This window comes from Pinus tabuliformis, chromosome 8 (assembly GCF_031772625.1).
Source record: "Pinus tabuliformis cultivar Carrire ecotype Pingquan chromosome 8, CPIR1, whole genome shotgun sequence".
Lineage (NCBI taxonomy): Eukaryota > Viridiplantae > Streptophyta > Pinopsida > Pinales > Pinaceae > Pinus > Pinus tabuliformis.
Window position 1 is genome coordinate 9,552,155 of NC_142294.1, and position 22,787 is coordinate 9,574,941.

At 41.1% G+C, this 22,787-nt stretch overlaps 1 protein-coding gene across 6 annotated transcripts in view; it reads left to right on the forward strand.

Moving 5' to 3' along the window:
* LOC149233908 (uncharacterized) overlaps positions 1-22,787 on the forward strand; it is a 334,987-nt gene that overhangs the window by 175,493 nt on the left and 136,707 nt on the right. The window lies entirely within an intron of this gene.

The following is a 22,787-nucleotide window of genomic DNA, read 5'->3' on the forward strand; positions in this document are numbered from 1 at the left end:
AGGAAAAATCTCCTTTTTCAAAGATATTGTTGAGTCATCGAAAAGCATTACAAAATTTATATACAATCATACATCTGTGCTTAGCTTGATGAGAAAATTCACCAACAACAAAGAGTTGGTGCGCATCGCCATTACACAGTTTGCCACTAGTTTCATATCTCTTCAATCCCTCTTGAATTCTATGTGGGATGTGAAGAGAATGTTTCTTTCAGAGGAGTGGTGTGCTTTGACAATGAGTCGCAAACCAGAGGGAGAGGCCATATGCAGATTAGTTTCATACCAGGAAGACTTTTGGGCGGGAGTGCAAGAGGTGTGCACCGTTACTAAACCTTTGGTAAAGGTTCTTCGATTAGTTGATGGTGAGAAGCCCACAATGGGCTATTTGTATGAGGCCATGGACAGGGCCAAAGAATCCATTCGGGCCTACTATGATGATAAGGGAGATGAGGGGTTTCAGAAACAACTCCTCCTATGGGAAGTGATTGATGAACGATGGAACAACACACTCCATCGTCCCATTCATGCTGCAGGGATCTACCTGAACTCCACATTTTCTTACCCATGTGGGTTCGTATTTGATGCTGAGATCATGGATGGATTCTTAACCTGTGTTCAGAGGATGGTGTGATCTCCAACAGAACGTACAGAAATCTCCAAAGAAATTGAGACATACAAGATGGCAGGTGGCACATTTGTCTTTGACATGGATGTGACTGATAGGACGACTAAAATGCTAGGTATTTTTTAGTTTGTTTCAATTTTCATTGTCTCTTCAAGTTCATAACTTCATACTTTGCTTCAACTTTCAACTTTCATTTTTTTTTTTTTATGTTTATTTAAAATTTTATTTGTAATTTTGTTGTAGATGCATGGTGGAGAATGTATGGTGCCAAGGTACCCCATCCGCAAAAGCTTGCCATTTGAATCCTCAGCCAAACATGTAGCTCCTCAGGATGCGAGCGCAACTGGAGTGTATTTGAAAAAATACACAATAAGAAGCGCAACAAGTTAAACTTAAAATTTAAAATATTGCGAATTTCCAAATAATTTTTTGAATTCATTAAATAATATTTTTTTATAATTATTATTTCATGATCTTTGTACAGGTTGGGAGTCCCAGTGACTTAATGACATGGTCTACGTCTATTACAGTCTTCGATTGTGGGTGAGGCAGCTTGAGAGGATACCTGATATGGAGGCCATCTCATTGGATGGGATTGACACCACTGCTGCATGGAGGGTTGAGGCCGAGAGGCCTCTCATGGAGTCTGTCGATGATTGGTTAGAGCAGGAGGTAGTGGAAGGCGTAGAGGGGGAGGAGGAGCAACAGGAGGAGGAGGTGACACCACCTACCCAGGCTACCCCTGCCACCAGTAGAGGACGTGGTATACCTCCTATAGCTCCTAGTTCTTCAGCTTCTAGAGCACAACAGAGTCCACTGCCAACTCCACTGGCATCTACATCTAGAGGGAAAGGGAAAGCTATTGCATTTTTTCGCAAGAGGGGCAGAGGAAATCAATAGTATTAGACTTTAGTTATTTGGTTCATTTCATTGTATATGACATTATGACTCATGATATGAGATACATTATTATATTTTTTGTTGATATTTTGAGGTTGAGTTGGGACTCAGGAGTCAGGACTTACTATTCAGGACATGATTCACTATTATGTGTGATGTAGCACTAGAAATGATATTACACATCTTATATATTAGTTCTTTTATCATATTTATGTGTCAATGTATTTATTTTATGTTGTAGATGGTTTAACTATTAAAAAAATTGAAAAAAATGAATATTTTTGTATTTTACGATTTTTTCGCTTGCTAGTAATATCCCGATAGCGATAATTGCAACATTTCTTGGAGGACACACTGAGGGAGACTAGTCAGTTCAATTTCTGGAGCAAGGTTTGCTGAGAAATTGAACCAGTGGTCTTGAGAGCAGTGAGGACGCAGCATGTACGGAACAGAGAAACGGGAGATTAGCACAAAGGCAGAAGAGGCAAATGCAGAGCTAGAGGAATCCACGAAGAGGCAGAAGAGACTGCGCAGAGTTAGAGGGGCCTGCGTAATCCATGCAGAGGCTGCAGAAGTAACGCAGAAGGCCAAAGAGGCTGCGCAGAGCCTCAATAGGCTGACGCAGAGGGTTTCAGAAAAAGTGCTGGAAATTTGTCTATTTGTGGGTAAGCCAATTTGGCACCCTGTTGTGTTAGAAAATTGCTGAATAATAAAATCCTCCATTGGTGCACCATTTTCCCACATTGGGTTTTTTTGGGGACATTAGTCCAAAGTAATCGTGTCAATCTGTGCATATGTTTGTTTTTGTATTACGGTGTGATAATCTGTAGCAGTGTTTATTTTAATGTTTGTTGAAGTAATTTCATGAATAACTTATGATGAAATAAGTAGGAAAAGTAAACTAGTTGCTGTAGTGATAGAATTTTCACAATTAACCTTGGCTTCTAGTCCCGTGGGATCTCTTTTACTAACAGTTTGGCTTTAGGGATAGTATTTCATGGGAAACCCTGATTTTGGTTGCATGGTCCCGCTCCTTGATCCACATATATTGCCTCCTTTCCTCTCATTATAACCCCATTCATCATTTCTCCCACCTAGGTCCACATTCCTCAATTGGGTCCACATAGGGTTAGCTCTCCCCTCCCCCTGCCCACACCTTGGCCCGAAATGATGCCTAAGAGGTTGATGTAGCTAAAAAGAAAAGTACAAGCACAATTGGCCACATTCAACAGGAAAATCCACTAGAAAATGCAAAAGATGGTTGGGACAAACACATTTAGCATGTGAGGAAAAGCTAATGTGTGAGCTCTACCCTATCATCATGGCCGTCACCCTAGTTCGTACAGGTTCTATGAGCCCCCTTTATCATATAAGAACCCATGATTGTCCCAACCCTTGGTGGGCAATGAACCGCCCTACCTTAAAAGGGGGTATCTACTGCTATATCTCACACATTATGCTTGAGCTTCGAGTAATTAATTAAAGAAAAATCATAAAAAGGAAAAAGGCATATAAAGAAGGGTGGAAAAATTAAGGTCGGGGCACCTCATGTACCACAATTGCTCCCTCCTATGCATTATATACCCAAGCATGGGCTTCCCTCTTCCTAGCTACCCTTGTACGCCAACATGTGGCCTAGTGCTGCCTCTTATCATTCCCCATTCCTGTTGGAATTTCTAAGTCTAACTGTTAGAAATCCTTCTTGTACTTTCTGATTTATTTCTTCCTACTTGTTCCGTTAATTAACAAGTTATTTACCATGTAAATCATGTAAATAAATACAAGTACAGTTTCATCACATACAGATCATCAACTAAAGGAAAAACAAGCACACAAGTGACACCGTTATTTTTGGACCAATGTCCCTAGAAAAACCCAATGTGGGAAAACCGGTGCAACCATCTGAGGGTTTTGTTATTAAGCAATTTGAAAATACAATTTGGATGCAAGAAATGGCTCACCCAACAGAGAATGCCCTCAACAGTAGTACCTCTCAGTCGGAGATAGATATAAGCCCCAATCTGCCCCACGAAATCTCCCAGCGTCAGCGTCTAGCGTCTGCATCAGCCTATCTAGCCCAGCGTCAGCCTATTTGGCTCAGCGTCAGCCTCTCGGGGCTCTGCGTCAGCCTCTGGAGCCTCTGCGTCTCCCACACTGGCCCTCCTCAAGCTTTGCGCAGCTCCTGGCTGCCTCTGCGTGGCCTCTGGCTTCTTTTGCGTGGCCTCTAGCTGGCTATCCGTCAACACTCTCCTGACTTTTGCGCTAATGCTCCCGGTGCTATCTCTGCCTCTCTACTACTGCATTCACTGCTCCTCAACTGCAGCTCTGATGACTCCTTTGATTTTCTCAGCAAGCCCTGCCCCAGAAAATCGAATTCTTAATCAACTCGCTGTATTCTCCAAGTGACCCTCAAGCCTTCTCTTATACTTTTCTCGTTGGCAATTCAACGGCCGAGATTAAGTCCCTAATCAACATCTAAGATTAGATTTGGCTTGATCCATGACTTTTGGTCCATTCTAACTCAGTTGTATATTAATTCACATTAATATTTTATTTTCCCTAAGTTTAGACTCACGGACTCCATTAAAAATATTATTTTAATATCTCCCAAACTGGTTAGATTCTGCCCAAAACATTTCTGGGTCTTGGAGATCTTGTGTACTTTAGCCTCTCCACCAATTATCGTGGCTAGAGCACATCTGATGCTTCCCCAAATCAACACTCCCTCTTAGCGAGCACTGTGCTCAAGTAATACTCAGTGTTTTACAACCCGCCCGTTACGACTCCGACTCGGCCGAGTCGAACCGAGTCATCACCCAAAACTCTGACCCGGCCAGCAACCCGGCTCGGTTGACCGAGTCACATATGACTCGGCCGAGTCATATGTGACTCGGTCAACCCGGCCGGGTCCGTTATGACTCGGCCGAGTCAATGAACCTACGGCTGGGCAGCGTAAAAGATGAAAAAAATTCACTTTTTATGTGATTTTTGAAAAAGTTAAATGCAGTTAATGGATTCTAAAGGGTAATTGTAATTTGTTAAATGCTTTTGGGGTCCATTTCCCCCTCCCAAACCCTATTTAAGACAGCCAAATGCTCTCATTCTCTCACAGCAGTCTTATGCATTTGAGTGAGAGTCTTCTTTGAGAATTAGTGAGCAGTTCTTGAGCTTGTTTTGGAGCAGCAGTGAGGAGTCTTGGAGGAGCATTGTAGCTGGAGTGAGGAGCTTCTTGGGCAGCCATTTGGAGCAGCATTGAGGAGCTGATTCTTGGAGCAAGCTTGAGGAGGCAGTTTGTGCCTGGAGGTATTTTTTTCCACCTCTATAAATCTGTTTTTGCTTAGTAAATTTTAGGTGCATATCAAGAAAGCTTAGAGAGTGTTTTTTTCAAATAAATGAACATTGAATCAATTTTTATTTTTATTTTTTCATTTTCAGATTGTTTTCCTAGTCAAAAAATGGCACCTAGAGCAAAAGATCCTGCTTGGGCATATGTTGAAATGGTTGATAGTCAGATGCATTGCAAGTTTTGCCATAGGAAAATTAAGGAAGGTCCTGGGGGGATTCATAGGCTGAAACAACACTTGGCAGGGATTAAAGGCCAAATTACCGCATGTCCCTCTGATGAAATTGAGGAGATTAGAAAGAATTTGTTGGCTAGCTTTGAAAAATTTAAAGAAGATAAGGCTAGGCAAAAAGAGATACAGGATGAAATTGGGAGGAAGAGGGAGATACAAAGAATGATGGCTACCAACCCCCACTATGATTTTGAGGGTTCTTCCTCTATCCCTCAAACTGAGGCATCCAACCCTTTCCGTTATGTTCCTCCCTCTTTTGGTTCTGTTCAAGATAAGGGAAAGGGTAGAATGAAGGGTGATGTGACTATCAAAAGTTATTTCACTCCCTCCTCTCCATCAAATGCACATGGTCCTGAAGTTAGTAAAGGTCAAATTCAGCCCACTTTAGATGACCATTGGAAGAAAGAATTGAGGGAGACTGCTTGTGACTACATAGCTAGATGGTGGTATGATGCTGATATCCCCTTTAATGCTGCTCGTTCACCATATTATGAGCCTATGTTTGATGCCATACATGCTGCTGGAAAAGGCTTCAAAGGCCCTACTATGCAAGAGCTAAGGGGGTTTCGTTTGCAGAAAGAAATTCAATCCATTAATGAGTATTTGCAAGAGTTCAGGGACTCATGGGCAAGAACAGGGTGTACCATCATGTCAGATGGATGGACTGATCAAAGAAACCGTACCATCATAAACTTTCTTGTCTTCTGCCCACAGGGAACCATGTTTTTAAAATCAGTTGATGCATCTGATAAGGTAAAAGATGGCCACTTGTTGTTTCAGCTATTGGATGAGGTTATTGAGGATGTGGGGGTGGCTAATGTTGTTCAAATCATCACAGACAATGCCTCTAACTATGTTCTTGCTGGTAAACTGTTAGAGGAAAAACACAAGACCATCTTTTGGACCCCATGCGCTGCACATTGCATAGACTTTATGCTTGAGGATATTGGAAAATTAGATTGGGTCAGAAACACTGTAGATAATGCCAAAAGCATAACAAAATTTATCTACAATCATACACTGGTTTTGAGTCTCATGAGGAAACACACTGGAGGCAAGGATATTATTAGGCCTGCCATCACTAGATTTGCTACACATTTTTTGACATTGCAATCTATGCTTTCCCAACATAGAAACTTGCAAAAGATGTTTTCCAGTGATGAATGGAATCAAAGCAATTGGTCTAACAAACCAGAAGGCAGAGAATTGAAAAGGAAAGTCCATGATGAAACTTTTTGGAGAAAGGCAGCAGAGATTGTGAAGCTTGCTGAGCCACTAGTTAAGGTGTTGCGGTTGGTGGATGGGGAAAGGTTGGCTATGGGCTTCATTTATGAGGCTATGGATCAAGCAAAGGAGCAAATAAAGACAACATACAAGGATAGAGTGGCAAAGTATGGGCCCATTTGGGCAATCATTGATGAAAGATGGAACAATCAACTCCATCGCCCTATACATGCAGCTGGGTATTTTTTGAACCCACGGTATCATTATAAAGCTAAGGAGTCAGGAGCTTTGAGGGGGGAGGTCAGAGATGGACTGGTTGATTGCATTGAACGCATGATCTTATCGGAGTCTGATCAGCTGCAGATACATCAACAGGTCACATCCTTCAGCAATGCAACAGGTACCTTTGGAAAGAACCTAGCAAAGATTGCAAGAGAAGCAGATGAGCCAGGTAAACAAAAATTTCAATTTTCAATTTCTTAATGGTTTTACAGTTTTACTTTTTTTTATTAAAGACTAAAGTTTGTTAAATCATTTATAATTTGAAAGTTAGATATAATTTGTAATTTTTCTGAGCTTCAGCCTTCATCTAACTCATAATTCATTACATTCCTATGTTTTTTGCAGCACAATGGTGGGAGGCCTTTGGCGGCCAGTGCCCTCAATTGCAAAAGTTTGCAATTCGTATTTTGAGTCAAACTTGCAGTGCATCTGGGTGTGAGCGCAATTGGTCTGTCTTTGAGAGGATTCACACAAAGAAGAGAAACCGTTTGGAGCAAAAACGGTTGAATGATCTAGTTTTTGTCCAATACAACCTTCGGCTCAGACGGAACCAATTGCTGAACAAAAGACCTGATTCAGATCCCATTGTGTTGGAAGACATTGATCCAACATCAGATTGGGTAGTGGAGAGTCGTCCACCAGAGTTTGATCCTGATGAGGATCTTGATGAACTTGAACTGGAACATCCATTTCAGCCTGTTCAGTTGAATGCAGATCCCAATCCACCAGCCTCAGTCTCACAACCAGCAAGGAGTAGGACTCCAGTTGTAGGTGCTTCCTCTGCTCAGCCACGACAGAAGCGCAGCCGCATATCTACTCTATCTCAGCTTGCATCTGCTGCACAGCCTGCTAGTGGTACTGGCACCACTTCTACAGTTGCAGTTGGAGACGATGATGATGAGGAGGAGCCATGGGGCCCCTTGTCTGACTCTGATGATGATGATCCAGAGATTGGTCGAGATGATCTTGGCTCCTCTGGCAGTAGCTACTAGCCAGTAGTACTAGTATTGGAGTCTAGTCACCATCACAGTTTACTTTTGTTGTAGAGGCCATTTCTAGCCTCCTTGGTTATTTGTATTTTGTTTTGAGTCTTTGATCATGTATGACAGTTGACTATGTATTGCCATTGGGTACCATTTTGATATAATGGATTGGTTCATGAGCCTACTTTGATCATATGTTGTCTTCCATCTATATTATAATGCTGTGTGTTTGGAAACATGAATGAAAATCTTTAAAATTATGTTTAAAATATTTAAAATTATGTTTTTTAAAAAAAAAAAAAATATTTAATGTATTTTTTACAACGACCGAGTCATTGAAATCGAGCCGGCCGAGTCATTACCGAGTCGGAGTCGATCCTCGGCCGAGTCGGAGTCGATCCTCGGCCGAGTCGGAGTCGGAGTCGTAAAACATTGGTAATACTCCTTACTGAGCATCACCCTGATCATCTGGCATCGGTCCCTGTGTTGATGCTAGGCCCACTGCCCAACATCGTCTGCACTGCTGCATCATGCACTGCTAACCATGGCCCTGCCACTGCCACTGCTGCATCTGTACGGTAGCTCCCTCTGCATCCATGCTGCTGCCCATGGCCCTGCCACTGCCATTGTTGTATCTGCAATGAAACCCCTCTCATCATGCTGCCCATAGCACTGCCACTGCTAACTGCTGCGTTGCAACTCAGTTATTGAGAAGTAAGTATCTGATCTCTCAACTCTGACATCTTCGTCAGGTTAGAAACACTCTGATGCTGAAGTTCCCTTTGCCACTGACAAGTGCTCCCTCTTTGACCCCTGCGCTGCTGCAACAACTCTGTGCATCTCGCACTGCTGCCTCATGCTGTCCTGGGACTCCTGCACTGTAGCTCCCTCTGTTGCTCCATTCGCATCCATCCCTATCAACATCCGCTAGTCTTCGTACTCATCTTCGGGGCTTTTGTAGAAAGGTATAATCCAAGAGGTTGGTTACCTCAAGGATCCTGCCCCTCATCGCCTGTAGTCCGTCTGACTACAACTCGATGTCTCCCCACTTTCTCTCAAGTGGCGTATGAGCACTCATGGCATAGTCATCATCTATCTCCACTTCCTTCTCCGCCCTTGCTGGCGCAGCCTTGGTCTCAGAAGCCTCTCCCTTGCTCTTCTTCATTGGACACTGGCTCGCATAGTGACCCAGTTCCCCATAGTGGAAGCATTTTACCTTGGAGAGGTCTTTCTTCTTCCGTTTCTCTTGCTTTCCTTTAGATGCTAGGGCAGCATCTTCCTCTTCCTCCTTGATTCTGACCCTCTTGCTGCTGCTTGCCACCTTGGTTAGCCTTCTGATCTCTTCTTGACGAAGAGCTGCCCACAGTTCCTCCCAATCTGGAAGGGTTGACCTACCCAGTATGCTCCGGACAAATACCTCCCAATCCTCTGAGACTGCATTCAATGTGGTCCTCACCAACATCCCAGATCTCCTTCAATCGACCGAGGAAGGTGTCTATCTGTTCTCCCTTCTACATCTGGTATGATCGTAGCTGATTTTCTAGTAGCATCTTCCTCTGCACGGAAGTATGCTGATAGATTTCATCAATGCCTCCCACATCGCATTTTCTATGTCCTTTTCGGCAATATTTTGTACTACATGGTCCTTGACCCCGTCAAGGATGATGCTCTTGGTCCTCACCATTGCCTCCTCGTACTTTTTGTTCTTAGCTGGGTCAACTAGGATTGCTATTGTGTTCAAGGCGAAGTGCTTGAGACGATTCTTGTCTAGAACGGACAAGATCCTGGACTTCCAGACTACGAGGTTTGAGGCTCCGTCCAGTCTGTCCTAATCTCTTATCGCATTCAAAGCCATTTCGTTGCTCCTCTTTCGACTTTTCTGAGTCTTTCTACATCCCTCCTGAAAGTTCTCCGGTTGACTCCCTCTGAGCCTCGATTTTCCTCCTAGAAACCCCTCTGCCAATGTAGAGATGCCCTCACTCCGATTGTTAGTGCAGTTGCACCATTGATCCATATTTCTTGGCTAGAATTCCTTGGCAGCAACTCCCTCCTCTTTGGTTTGGCCCTGTTAGGTACTGTTCTGACTACAATACCCCACCAGCTTCACTCTGCAACTTACCCACAACCTCCTATGCCCCAACAAACTAAAGGTTAGAGCCTCTAGGCTCTGTGCAATCCCGGCATCAGCGAAATTTGCACCTTCTCGCCATAGGCGTCAATCCTTCCTGACTGAGAAAGGTGACCGAACACTGTGTAGGTTGGGTCTGCTCATCTCTGCCACTGTGTTGATCCTCTTCCCGGTTTGAATTAATGACGCAGGCACTGTGTCACCCCTTCCTTGTTGCTTTTCCGCTAGGAAAAACTTCTGTCACTTGGGACAGCTGTTTCTGCTGTTGCTGCTCTGCTCGGCTGATGCCCTCAGTTATCCCTTGATCTGCAACCACGCTCTGATACCATGTTGGAATTTTTAAGTCCAACTGCTAGAAATCCTTCTTGTTTTTTGATTTATTTCTTCCTACTTGTTCCGTTACTTAACAAGTTATGTACCATGTAAATACTGAAAATAAATACAAGTACAGTCTCAACACATACATATTATCAACTGAAGGAAAAACAAGCGCACAAGTGACACCGCTATTTTTGGACTAATGTCCCTGGAACAACCCAATGTAGGAAAACCGGTGTAGCTATTTGAGGGTTTTATTATGAAGTAGTTTCAAAATACAATCTAGGTGCTAGAAATGGCTCACCCAACTGAGAATGACTTCGGCAGTAGTACCTCTTAGTCGGAGACCGATATCAACCCCAATCTGCCCCACGAATTCTCCTAGTGTCAGCCTTTAGGGTCTGCGTTAGCTTCTCTGGCCCAACGTCAGCCTATTTGGCCTAGCGTTAGCCTATCGGGGCTTTGTGTCAGCGTCTGGAGCGTCTGCGTCTCCCACATTGGCGCTCCTTAGGCTTCGCGCAACTCCAGGCTGCCTCTGCGTGGCCTCTAGCTGTCTCTGCGTCAACCCTCTCCCGACTTCTGCACTGATGCTCCTGGTACTATCTCTGCCCCTTTTCTACTGCATTCACCGCCCTTCAGCTGCAACTTTGATTACTCCTTCAATTTCCTCAGCAAGCCCTGCCCTAGAAAATTGAATTCTTGATCAACTCGGTGTGTTCTCCAAGTGACCCTCAAGCCTCCTCTTATACTTTTCTCGTTGACAATTCAACTACCGAGATTAAGTCCCTAATCAACAGCTAAGATTAGATATGTCTTGATCCATGACTTTTGGACCATTCTAACTCAGTTGTATATTAATTCACATTAATATTTTATTTTCCCTCAGTTTAGACTTAGGGACTCCATTAAAAATATTAATTATTTTAAAATCTCCCAAACTGGTTAGATTTTGCCCAAACCATTTCTGGGTCTTGGAGATCTCGTGTGCTTTAGCCTGTCCACCAATTTTCGTGGCTAGAGCACATCTAATGCTACCCCAAATCAACAATTCCATTCACCTTTTTATCACATGGAACCACCTTTTAAAGAATGTAATTTGGAGATATTATTCCCTTTAAAAGTAGAAATGACCTAATAGAATACTCGGTTAACCCCATTTGGAGTTTGGAGACATTAGCACATGCCAAAGCCCGTTATGGAAGGGTAGACCATTATGAAGTCCCCACCTGTGGTCCAGGGTATGTAAGCTCTTTTACTCGATTTCCTTGATGACTTGTTGTACTGAAAGGCTAGGGGACGCATTGGATCTTATGGAAGATTGCAGGTGATCTCCATCTTAGGTTTGGTCTCCCTATACGGGGTCCAAACCCTCCAGAGGGCTAAATTGGCACATGTAGGGTGTGCGTTGAGAACCATGGGCCTCCACAACAGTAGACAACACTCAATGGATCCTTAGAGATGTTCAGAGATTGGCTCGAGATCCACCCATTAAACGAGGACGATGCACTTGGTTCACCTTTTCCCAGCTCGCCCCACAGATGTACCATGCACTTGGCAGCTGACCCATGACTTCTAGGATGATGTGGCATCACCTACACCATCATCGAGCCCTTATAGATAGTCTACATGCATCCTCGACCCACTTGGGACCTATGAGGTCACTTGTGTGCCCTCATAGCCATTGGGAGCACAACATGTTTATTATGTGGAGAACAAGGGGCCAACCCCTTATCCATTATTTTTGGAAGTCCAGCTCATCATTTTGGCACTTATAGACTTCATCAGGCCTTTTAGAGAGCCTACGACATGCATTATTGATCATTTGACCTCTTGGGAGGCTTGTTATTTTATTTATGAGCTAGTTTGGTGGGCTTGTGTTAGGTCCCTTATTGTTATTAGTACAACCCCTTTATTATATTGTTGTGCCCATGTAGTCCCCATATTGTTATTATTGTGCCCCATAGAAGCCCACTATTGTTATTATTGTGCAGTTACATTATTATTGTGATGTTGGCTCTGATTGTATTATGACCCCTTAGACTGCTATATATAGAAAGGAGGTCTTTTCATTTGTATCATCTAAGAATTGTTCATTTGTGTAATGTAAAGGAGGTTGCCCCCTCGAAGAGGCTTATTTCTAAGGCGTTTATCTATCTTTTCTATCTTTTGTGAGTTGGTTTCATAACATTTGGTATCAGAGCTTTGGATTCTAGGGTTTCGCTGCTCCAAACAGGTTATCATGGTATTTTCGCTATAATGTTTTCACTATGAAGTTTCAGAAGCTAAAAAAAACCCATTTGAGAAGAAATCGGTCTGAACCTTGGGTCTGAATTTCAGACCTTGTCTCGCTATATTTTTGGGGATATGATCTAAGGAATTTAGGGTTTTGGCAAGCTCCAGAATTTCATCCCAAACAGGGCATCATGGAATCTTCACTATAATGTTTTTTCTACGAAGGTTAAGACTTTGAAATTAAAACCCATTTGAGCCGAACTGTTGGTGAAGCTCGAGTTCGAATTTCAGATCTTGTCTCGCTATATTGTCAGAGATATAATCTGAGGAAGTTAGGGTTTTTGCAGACTCCCGAATTACATTCTAAACAGGTGACCTTGGGAAAATCGTCATAACTTTCTCTTTGAGCAAAAAATTGAAATTTCATAAGAAGTTACAAATTAAGGACAGATTGTAGTGTTATGTGTATATTTTTTAGTTCCAAAGGTCGAAATAGTGACACGTGGCACGTCGTACAAGTTTGCTTTACTGAAACATGATATAATCAGGTCATCTTAGGAGATTGGGCATACCGCTTTCTTGGAGAATCAAATTTTGATATGACTTGCGGGGTTAGAAAGAGGACTCAAAGGGCTACTGCAGAAGACAATTTCAGAACTTGGAGATCTAAAAGTACAAAGTTACAGTTGTTTCAAGATCGAGCTCCTAAAATCAAGAAAAGGCGATATGAGGAAGTTTGATGGTAAGGATCCGGTAAATTGGATACTACAGATGGAGAAATATTTTGATGTACATGAAGTGTAACTATTACAAAAGGTACTTATTGCATCTTCATATTTAGAACTAGATCAATTTTTATGGTATAAAGGGCTTTGTTCTCGTAAACCACTTGTTACGTGGTCAATTTTCACGGAGGAAATGATAGCACATTATGAGGATACAAAGAGAAACACCTTCTTTAGCCAATTGATAAATCTCAAACAAAAGTGTTCAATGGCAGAGTACATTGTGGATTTTCAAAAATTGAATATCAGGGAAAATGATATTCTAGAGAAGCAGAGGAGTGATGTCTCCATAGGGACTTTAAAGGATAACATTCAACATGAGGTTAGTCTTTGGGAACCTGATTCATTGGAGAGGGCATTCAGGTTGGCAAGAAAAGTGGAAAGCAAAATTATGGCAACAAGGAAGTCTACCCTTCACAACTATAAAGATGGAAGTGTTGTTTCTCCTAGCCTTCCACAACCTACAAGGTTGACACCACAACAATTGGAAGAAAAAAGAGCAAAAGGGCTTTGTTACAATTGTGATAACAAATACACTCCATGGATCCTCCATGGATCCTTAGAGATGTTCAGAGATTGGCTTGAGATCCACCTATTGGATGAGGAAGATGCACTTGGTTCACCTTTGCCCAGCTCGGCCCACAGATGTACCATGCACTTGGCAACTGACCCATGACTTCCAGGATGATGTGGCATCACCTACACCATTATCTGAGCCCTTATAGATAGTCTACAAGCATCCTCGACTCATTTGGAGACCTATGAAGTCACTGGTCTGCCCTCATAGCCATTGGGAGCACCACATGTTTATTATGTGGAGAACAAGGGGCCAACCCCTTATCCATTATTTTTGGAAGTCTGGCTCATCATTTTGGCACTTATAGACTTCATCAAGCCTCTTGGAGAGCCCAACGACATGCATCATTGATCATTCAACCTCTTGGGAGGCTTATTATTTTACTTATGAGCTAGTTTGGTGGGCTTGTCACCAATAGGTTGTTTTTTGCACATTATTTTAGTGGATGGGCTAATTTAGGCTCAAGTTAGGTAATTCAAAATCCTAATGAGTGTATAAATAAGAGAGACATGGATTCATTTGTATCATCACTTTGGATTGGATTATTCTTCTCTTTAGAGAATTTCACACTTTTTCTAGGATGATGAATTTGGAGCATGGATGAATTTTGATGTTTGGATTGGAGTATTTTATCTTGGAGCTTCTTTATTGTCAAATTGTTGATGGTTGGATATTTTCTATTACATGTAAGTACACATATTTAATGCTATTCTTATTTTACTTCTGTCATATACAATGAATAGGACTTTCTCTATGCGAGGGCTAATTGTTGCATTGCATAATTACGAAACTGTGGAATTATTGTTTCTATATGGCATTTCTCAATGTATGGGCCATGTATGTTGAATGAAATCTCCTAGGGATAATTTTATCACTGAATTTATCTTGATAAGCCATTTTTTTTGCCAAGCGAAGTATAAAAGCTTTGAGGTCTCTTCTTCTTGCCCTAAAGGCCAAGCAAAGTAGTCCCTAATGCCTCCTTGACTAAAATACTAGTTCCTTTCTCATCATTCTCCTAGAATCCATTCTCCCCAAGGGAATAGGCACTGATCCACCATTAGGTGATCACTCAAAGAACATTTTTTCCACCTTTCCCTTTCTCTTCTAGGTCTAGCCAAGTTGGGTCACCTAGGGCATCGTTTTCCCGACGGAATAGCCTTAGAAAAAGTTCGATCTCCTAGCCTCTACTGTGCTGGTGTGTCCGTAGGGCCTCCTCTGATTTTGAAGCCATCCCTACAGTGGAGTTGTGAGATAACCATGTTGAATTTCCACGATCTTGGGTCTAGGTTAGAATCTTAAAATCTCTAATGCTACCAAACCAAGAATCTTAACAAGAACTACTTTGCACAGTGGAAAATATAAAGCAGTAAATCACATATGCACAAGTATACACAATTTTTAACAAAATTGTACAATAATGTACAACCCAATCTTTGTTATATTAAACCAAATCTGAATAATACAACAACCTATGGTATACAAGATACAATGAAAAACTTCACTGCAACTTCTATGTCGTATTTTGTCTTGCTGATCCTTCGCTCCCGTATTGCTCACTAGCTGCTCCTTAGTCCTTCAAAGGACAACACATCGAGACTCCAGGAGGGCTGCCACCTAACACTGCTGCAAGTCACTTCTGCTGCATGTACACGGGTTGATTTAATCTGCTCTCTAGGCTGGCCAATTCCCGAGCTCCAATCTGCCAAGCTAGAAATCACTTTTGTCCATCAAAGTGCTGCACTTTCGGCACCAATCTTCACCCAACCTTCAGCTCTTCTTCGTCACTTCAAGATAGCTTGTCTAGGGCTACTTTGGGTAGCCAACACACTGCCCTCCACCAGATCAATGGCTCCCAATAGTAGACTGTAAGTTTTCCTCTTAGGATGGACTTTTGACCTCCACGAAAAGTCCTCCAAATGGCACCCGCGGGCTGCTAAACAAATCGATCCAAAACTGGTCACAACTATGACCGAATCACAAGACGAGACTCAGTCAAACATACCTTTTCACTGTTACTCTGAATTGAAATAAACTGCTCTAGATGAGGTTTCCTGGTTAGGGTTTCCAACAACCACTTGTTAGCCCACTTATCTACCACCTAATAGCCTCCTACAACTGCAGCTTGAACCCTCCTCTTCATTGCTGTCATACACAGGAGCAGTGTTACTTGGGAGCGGGAGTGAAAATAGGTGCGGGAGAGACATTTTCAAAAGCTCCCGGTTTGGGAGCGAATCCCAGAACGATTTTTATATAATATATATATTTTTTATATTTTGATACATATATGTCAACAAAAACATGTAGAATGATGAATTAGATATAAAAATGTTAAGTGTGAAGCCAAATTCACGCAGGATTCTAGATCCTTTTAGATTAGATCTTTCTAGATCTCCAGGATTCTAGATCTTTCTACACCGCCAGTAGTTTCTAGAATCACATGCAGGATTCTAGATTCTTCTCTACCGCCATTAGTTTCTAGATCATTCCAGATCTCCATCTGAATCACATACAGGATTGTAGATCCTTCTTCTGTCTCTATAAATTTGTAATTTCTCTGGCCAAGGAAATCAAGCCAAGGCCCAAGCCTATTATGTAATGCAAAGTGATTTCTGTTGTCCAGTGATTTTTTTATCTATTCCACTGTTTCTTATTGAGTAATCTTGTGATTTCTCCATTTGTCTGTCTTTGAGTATAAATCCGCTATGTGTTATGTATGCTTTGGTCTAACAACTGGTGTCAGAGCTAGGGTCGAATATCCACTGTGCAAGCCGCTTAGTGCCATCGCCTTACTTTGTAGCGTTCCTTAAAACGTTGGTTGTTACCTCTGGAGCTGTTGAAGGATCTGTCCAGGGAATAGCTAAGGAACGCTGGAACTAAAAGACAGTGGCTGCAAGAAAAACAAGCTTGTGGACCTATGTTGAAATGTGTTGCTGGAGTTTGAAAAGTGGAGGTCCATGGAGATTGGAGTTGAAACGTGGTGTTCGTAAGTTTTTTTTTACATCAAGCTTGCACGTATACATCAAGTTTTTTCTCAAACCAACATATGTATGTGTGAAATGTGAAAAGGTTAAAACATTATATATGTTTTTATATTTATTATGAAACATATATAATTATATGTTGGAATTTTGAAAAGTATATTTAAAAAAAAAGGAGCAGGAATTTTTAAAAGGGTATTTTAAAAGGAGAAAGAGCAATAATTAAAGTTTTATTTTTTAAGTGGAGTTTTTGTGTTTTGGGGTGTGAATTTGATTGAAAATGGAGACAACACTTACAGATATGGAGAAGTTGAGCGGGGCTAATTTTGCCCTATGGAAATCACAGATGGAGGATATACTGATTTTAAAGGATCAGTATTTGCCGATTGAGGGCACAACAAAGAAACCCTCATCAATGACAAATGAAGAATGGAATAAGCTAGATAGAAAGGCGATTGCAACAATCTGCCAATATTTAGCAAAGAATGTGTATTTCAATGTGTCTGGAGAAAAGACGGCTGAAGGATTATGGAAGAAGCTCCATGATCTATATGAGAAGAAAACAACATCAAACAAAGTGTTTTTGATGAAGAAGCTTTATAATCTCAAAATGAAGGAGCGTGCTTAAGTTGCTGAGCACTTGAATGCATTTAATATTATTACTAATCAACTTGTTTCTGTTAAAATCATTTTAGATGATGAAATTAGAGCTATTTTGCTAATGTGTTCTATCCCAGAGAGCTGGGAAAATTTAATTGTAGCTATGAGCACTTCAACAACTACAGGGACCTTGAAGTTTGATGATGTCAGTAGCAGTTTAATGAATGAGGAACTACGACGCAAGTCAATTGCAGAAAACCAGGGAGGAGAAGCTTTAGCTCTAGCTGATCGTGGTAGGAGAATGGATCGAGGCTGACAAGGGCGATCAAGATCGAGAGGCCGATCAAAATCAAGGAGAGGAAGGATCATCTGCTTTCATTGTGGCAAACCCGAGCACATGAACAAAGAATGTTGATTCTGGAAGAAAGGACAAAAGGATCAGATACCATCCAGTACAAATCACAAGTCATCCAGCACAAATGAAGGTGAGACTACTGCTGTAGCCACAAATGGTGATGTGTTGTTTACTGTTTCAGTAGAGGATGCATGTGTATATACATCTAGCAGTGGCTTTGATTGGATCCTTGACTCTGGGGCATCTCACCATGTAACCCCATGCAAAGATAGTTTTGTTTCATATAATCCTGGTGATTATGGTAGAGTGCATTTGGGGAATAATCATTTTTGCAGTATTGTTGGAGTGGGAGATGTCCAGATCAAGATGAAAGATGGACAAGATATATTGTTGAAACAGGTCAGGCATGTACCAGAAATGCACATGAGTTTAATCTCTATGGGACGACTGGATGATGAAGGTTATTCGACAAGCTTTGGAAAAGGAGGCTGGAAAATTAGAAAAGGTGCATTGGTCATGGCCAAAGGACCTAAGACAGGAACATTATACACATTGAAGACACTAATAGGAAAATCAGATTTGGCTTCTGTCACAAAGGAAGGAAATTCAGCATATCTGTGGCATAAGTGTTTGGGTCACATGAGCGAGAAAGGCTTAAAAATCCTTGTTGGTAAAAATTTATTGCCAAGTTTGAAATCCTACAATCTTCATCTTTGTGAGCATTGTTTATATGGTAGACAAAGAAGGGTTTCATTCCTTCGAGGTGGCCATGACAGAAAGAAAAATGTGTTAGAATTGGTACACTCAGATGTGTTTGGGCCTGTTAACATCAAATCATTAGGAGGAGCATCATATTTTGTAACATTTATAGATGATGCATCCAGGAAAGTTTGGGCATATCCTATGAAAAATAAAAGTGAAGTGTTTGGAATATTTCAAAAATTCCATGTTGCTGTTGAAAGAGAGACTAACAAATTGCTGAAGTGTTTAAGAACAGATAATGGTGGAGAATATTGCTCAAATGCATTTAAGGAATATTGTAACAGGTTTGGCATAAAGCATGAGAAAACTGTGCCTGGTACTCCTCAACAAAATGGTGTTGCAGAAAGGATGAATCGCACCATTATGGAAAAAGGTGCGAAGTATGTTGTCCAATTGCGGTTTGGAGAAGAATTTTTGGGCTGAAGTAGTCAGGACTGCTTGCTACCTTATAAATAGATCTCCAACTACAGCCTTGGATGGCGGTATCCCTGAAGAAGTGTGGACTGGTACGAATTTGAATTATTCTCACTTGAAAATGTTTGGATGTGATGCATTCATACATATTCCCAAGGAAAATAGAACTAAGCTAGATGATAAATCTATGAAATGCATTTTTTTGGGATATGCGGATAAAGATTTTGGTTATCGTCTATGGGATCCAGTCAAACATAAAATTATTAGAAGCAGGGATGTTATATTTAATGAGTCGGAAATGTTCAAGAGGACTGTAGGTGAGTTGGAGGTCAAGAAAGTTATTAACAGGTTTGAAGAGTAGCAGGAAAACATACCACCATTACAAGAAAATGAACAACAAATTCAGGAGCATGAAGAACAAGTGGAAAATGATGAACAAGAAGAAGAAGGAATCTTGCAGGAACCTTTACAGGAGATTCAACCTGATAATTCACCACCACGTTGGTTCGCAGATCTTCTAGGCCTCATAAGCCTTCACAAAGGTATCCTCCTTCAAACTATATTTTGTTGACTGATGAAGGTGAACCTAATTGTTTTCAAGAAGCTTGTAAAGTCGAGCACAGTAAATAATGGAAGAAGACATGAACTCTCTGCAGGAAAATAAAACTTGGGAGTTGGTAAACCTCCCAAAAGGTAGAAAGGCTCTACAAAACAAATGGGTGTATAGGGTTAAGCATGAAGGTGACGAAAAGAAGGAGAGGTATAAAGAAAGACTGGTGGTGAAAAGTTTTGCCCAAAAAGAAGGTATTGACTTCACTGAAATTTTCTCACCTGTTGTTAAAATGTCATCCATTAGAGTCATTTTTGGTCTAGTTGCTGCTTTAGACCTAGAATGTGAACAGTTAGATGTAAAAACTGCATTCCTTCATGGAGAACTGGAGGAAGAAATTTATATGGAGCAGCCAGAAGGCTTCATAGAAAAAAGCAAAGAAGGCCTTGTTTGTAGGTTGAGGAAAAGTCTCTATGGGTTGAAACAGGCACCTCGACAATGGTACATGAAATTTGATTCATTCATGTTGGAACATGGTTTTCAGAGGTTGGAAGCTGACCATTGTGTCTATATCAAGAGGTATGATCAAGGAAAGTATATCATATTATTGTTATATGTGGATGACATGTTGATTGTTGGGCATGATAAGAATAAGATCAATAAGTTGAAGAAAGATTTGGGTAGCAAATTTGCAATGAAGGATTTGGGACCAGCACAACAGATATTGGGCATGCGGATTATGCATGACAGGAAAAACAAAAGGTTGTGGCTGTCACAAGAAAAATATATCAAGAAGGTGCTTGACAGGTTTAATATGAAGGATGCCAAGCCAGTTAGTACACCCCTTGCAGCCCACTTCAAGCTGAGTACTGAATTATGTCCTAGTAATGACAAAGAAAAAGAAGAAATGAGCAAGATTCCTTATGCTTCAGCAGTTGGCAGTTTGATGTATGCCATGGTATGCACACGACCAAACATTGCATATTCAGTGGGAGTAGTGAGTAGGTTCCTTGCCAATCCAGGAAAACAACATTGGCAAGCAGTGAAATGGATTTTAAGGTATCTCAAGGGTACTAGTCATTATTGTTTATGTTTTGGTCATGATGAGACTGTGCTTGAAGGATTTACAGATGCAGATATGGCTGGAGATATGGATACCAGAAAGTCCACTACAGGTTATTTGTATACATTTGCAGGTGCAACAGTATCTTGGGTGTCAAGGCTACAAAGAATAGTAGCCCTCTCTACAACAGAAGTAGAGTACATAGCTACAACAGAAGCTTGTAAAGAGATGTTGTGGATGCAGCGATTCTTAGGAGAGATAGGAATAAAGCAGGACAATTATGTGTTATATTGTGATAGTCAGAGTGCCATTCACTTGGCGAAAAACCCAGCATTTCATTCAAAAACCAAGCACGTTGACTTAAGGTACCATTGGATCCGACATGTGTTGAAGGAAGAACAGTTATCCTTGAAAAAGATCCATACAAATAGGAACCTTGCTGATATGCTCACTAAGATTCTACCACGAAATAAACATGAGTTATGTAGAGGCATGGTAGGACTCCGTGTGACTTGATGACTTATTTGGCTTCAAGTGGGAGAATGTTAAGTGTGAAGCCAAATTCACGCAGGATTCTAGATCCTTCTAGATCAGATCTTTCTAGATCTCCAGGATTCTAGATCTTTCTACACCGCCAGTAGTTTCTAGAATCACATGCAGGATTCTAGATTCTTCTCTACCGCCATTAGTTTCTAGATCATTCCAGATCTCCATCTGAATCACATACAGGATTGTAGATCCTTCTTCTGCCTCTATAAATTTGTAATTTCTCTGGCCAAGGAAAGCAAGCCAAGGCCCAAGCCTGTTATGTAATGCAAAGTGATTTCTGTTCTCCAGTGATTGTTTTATCTATTCCGCTATTTCTGATTGAGTAATCTTGTTGTTTCTCCATTTGTCTGTCTCTGAGTATAAATCCGCTGTGTGTTATGTATGCTCTAGTCTAACAAAAAAACATGAAAAAACATAGATTGATCATTGAACCATATAACATCAATCATCTAGAAGTTATAATCTTCATCAACCACGCCCACAAGTTAGTAACATACAACATATTGAGTCTCGTGAATCATGATTCATCAATCTTAAAGTTTCAACTTCAAGCTTTCAAAATTGAAAATTCAATATATAACATTTATCATCATTGATCACCAAAGTTGTACTTGTAAGCTAAGTTTAACCATTACAAGAAATAATATGTAACATAAAATGAAATGTTATAAAATGAATTATAAAATGAAATGAAACAACTTTCACGAAGCATCATATTCATAATTCAGAATCATTACCAATGAGTTATAATTGTCAACTTCAAACTTCAAACTTAAATTGTCAGAGTCATATATTTTTTACAAAAAATATTATTATGATATGAAAGAGTCAAGACTAAATAGTTATGGAAACTAATAGAAACTAGAAAAGACAAGTAAACTGTAAATCTATTGTCTACTACTTCATGTGGCCCTTGCCACGAGAAGTGTCTGATGTATGAGCAGGTCATGGTGGTCTTCTAGGAGTCTCCTCCTGCACAGACCGACGACCAGAACTAGAAGGCACATGCCCTCCACGTGAGGGTGTAGATGGAGGCGACGACAACAAAGGAACAAGGCTCGGAACTCGAGCACTGCTACTGGATGTTGGAGGTGGCATGGTTATTGCTTCATCTTCCTATCTCATAAGTTTCGCTTCCAGTTCTTTAATATGTATAGTGCCATCCTCCAAATTATCATCCTCTGGGTGGTTGTCCCAAATTTTATATGTTGGATCCTCATAAGCCCGATCACAATAATGACTCAACAACCTCAAGTTGTAGTGCACATAAACCAAGCTTTTTGCTTGGTTTTCATTGCATCTGTTTCTTTTCACATTATGTATGAAGCTGTAGGTGCTCCAACACCTCTCTGCAGAAGAAGTATTTACAACCTGTGAGAGAACTTTTTTTGCCAATTTTGGCAAAAGTCCCTGGCCGCCATATGATTCCCACCATGTGAGAGCATCAAATATGTCTCTATCTTCCATTGCATGAAAGTACCAAACAAACCAGTGCAACTAAAGTATCTGCCTAATTCAAGACGCACACTAGCACATTCCTCCCTGTCAGGTATCAACTTTTCTAATTCTTGCAAATATCCTGTAGACACCTCTTCATCTATATGGCGTTTGACCCTAACCCCACCCCCTGGTGCAAGTTGGCCCAACCAAGATGTAGGGTAGTATTTTGGCGTAAGGATATACACCAAGCAATGTAGTGGAACATTAAGTTTATCCCACCATATACACACACAATCGTGAATCAGTTTATACAAGTTGGGATCATTTTTATGAACAATATCTTTTATTTGCCCCAACATGGTATCCATTTGCTCATACACCTCGCCAATCACTAGTTTATCTATATCTGCAAACCGAATCATGTGATAAACGGGCTTGGTGAAATCCAAT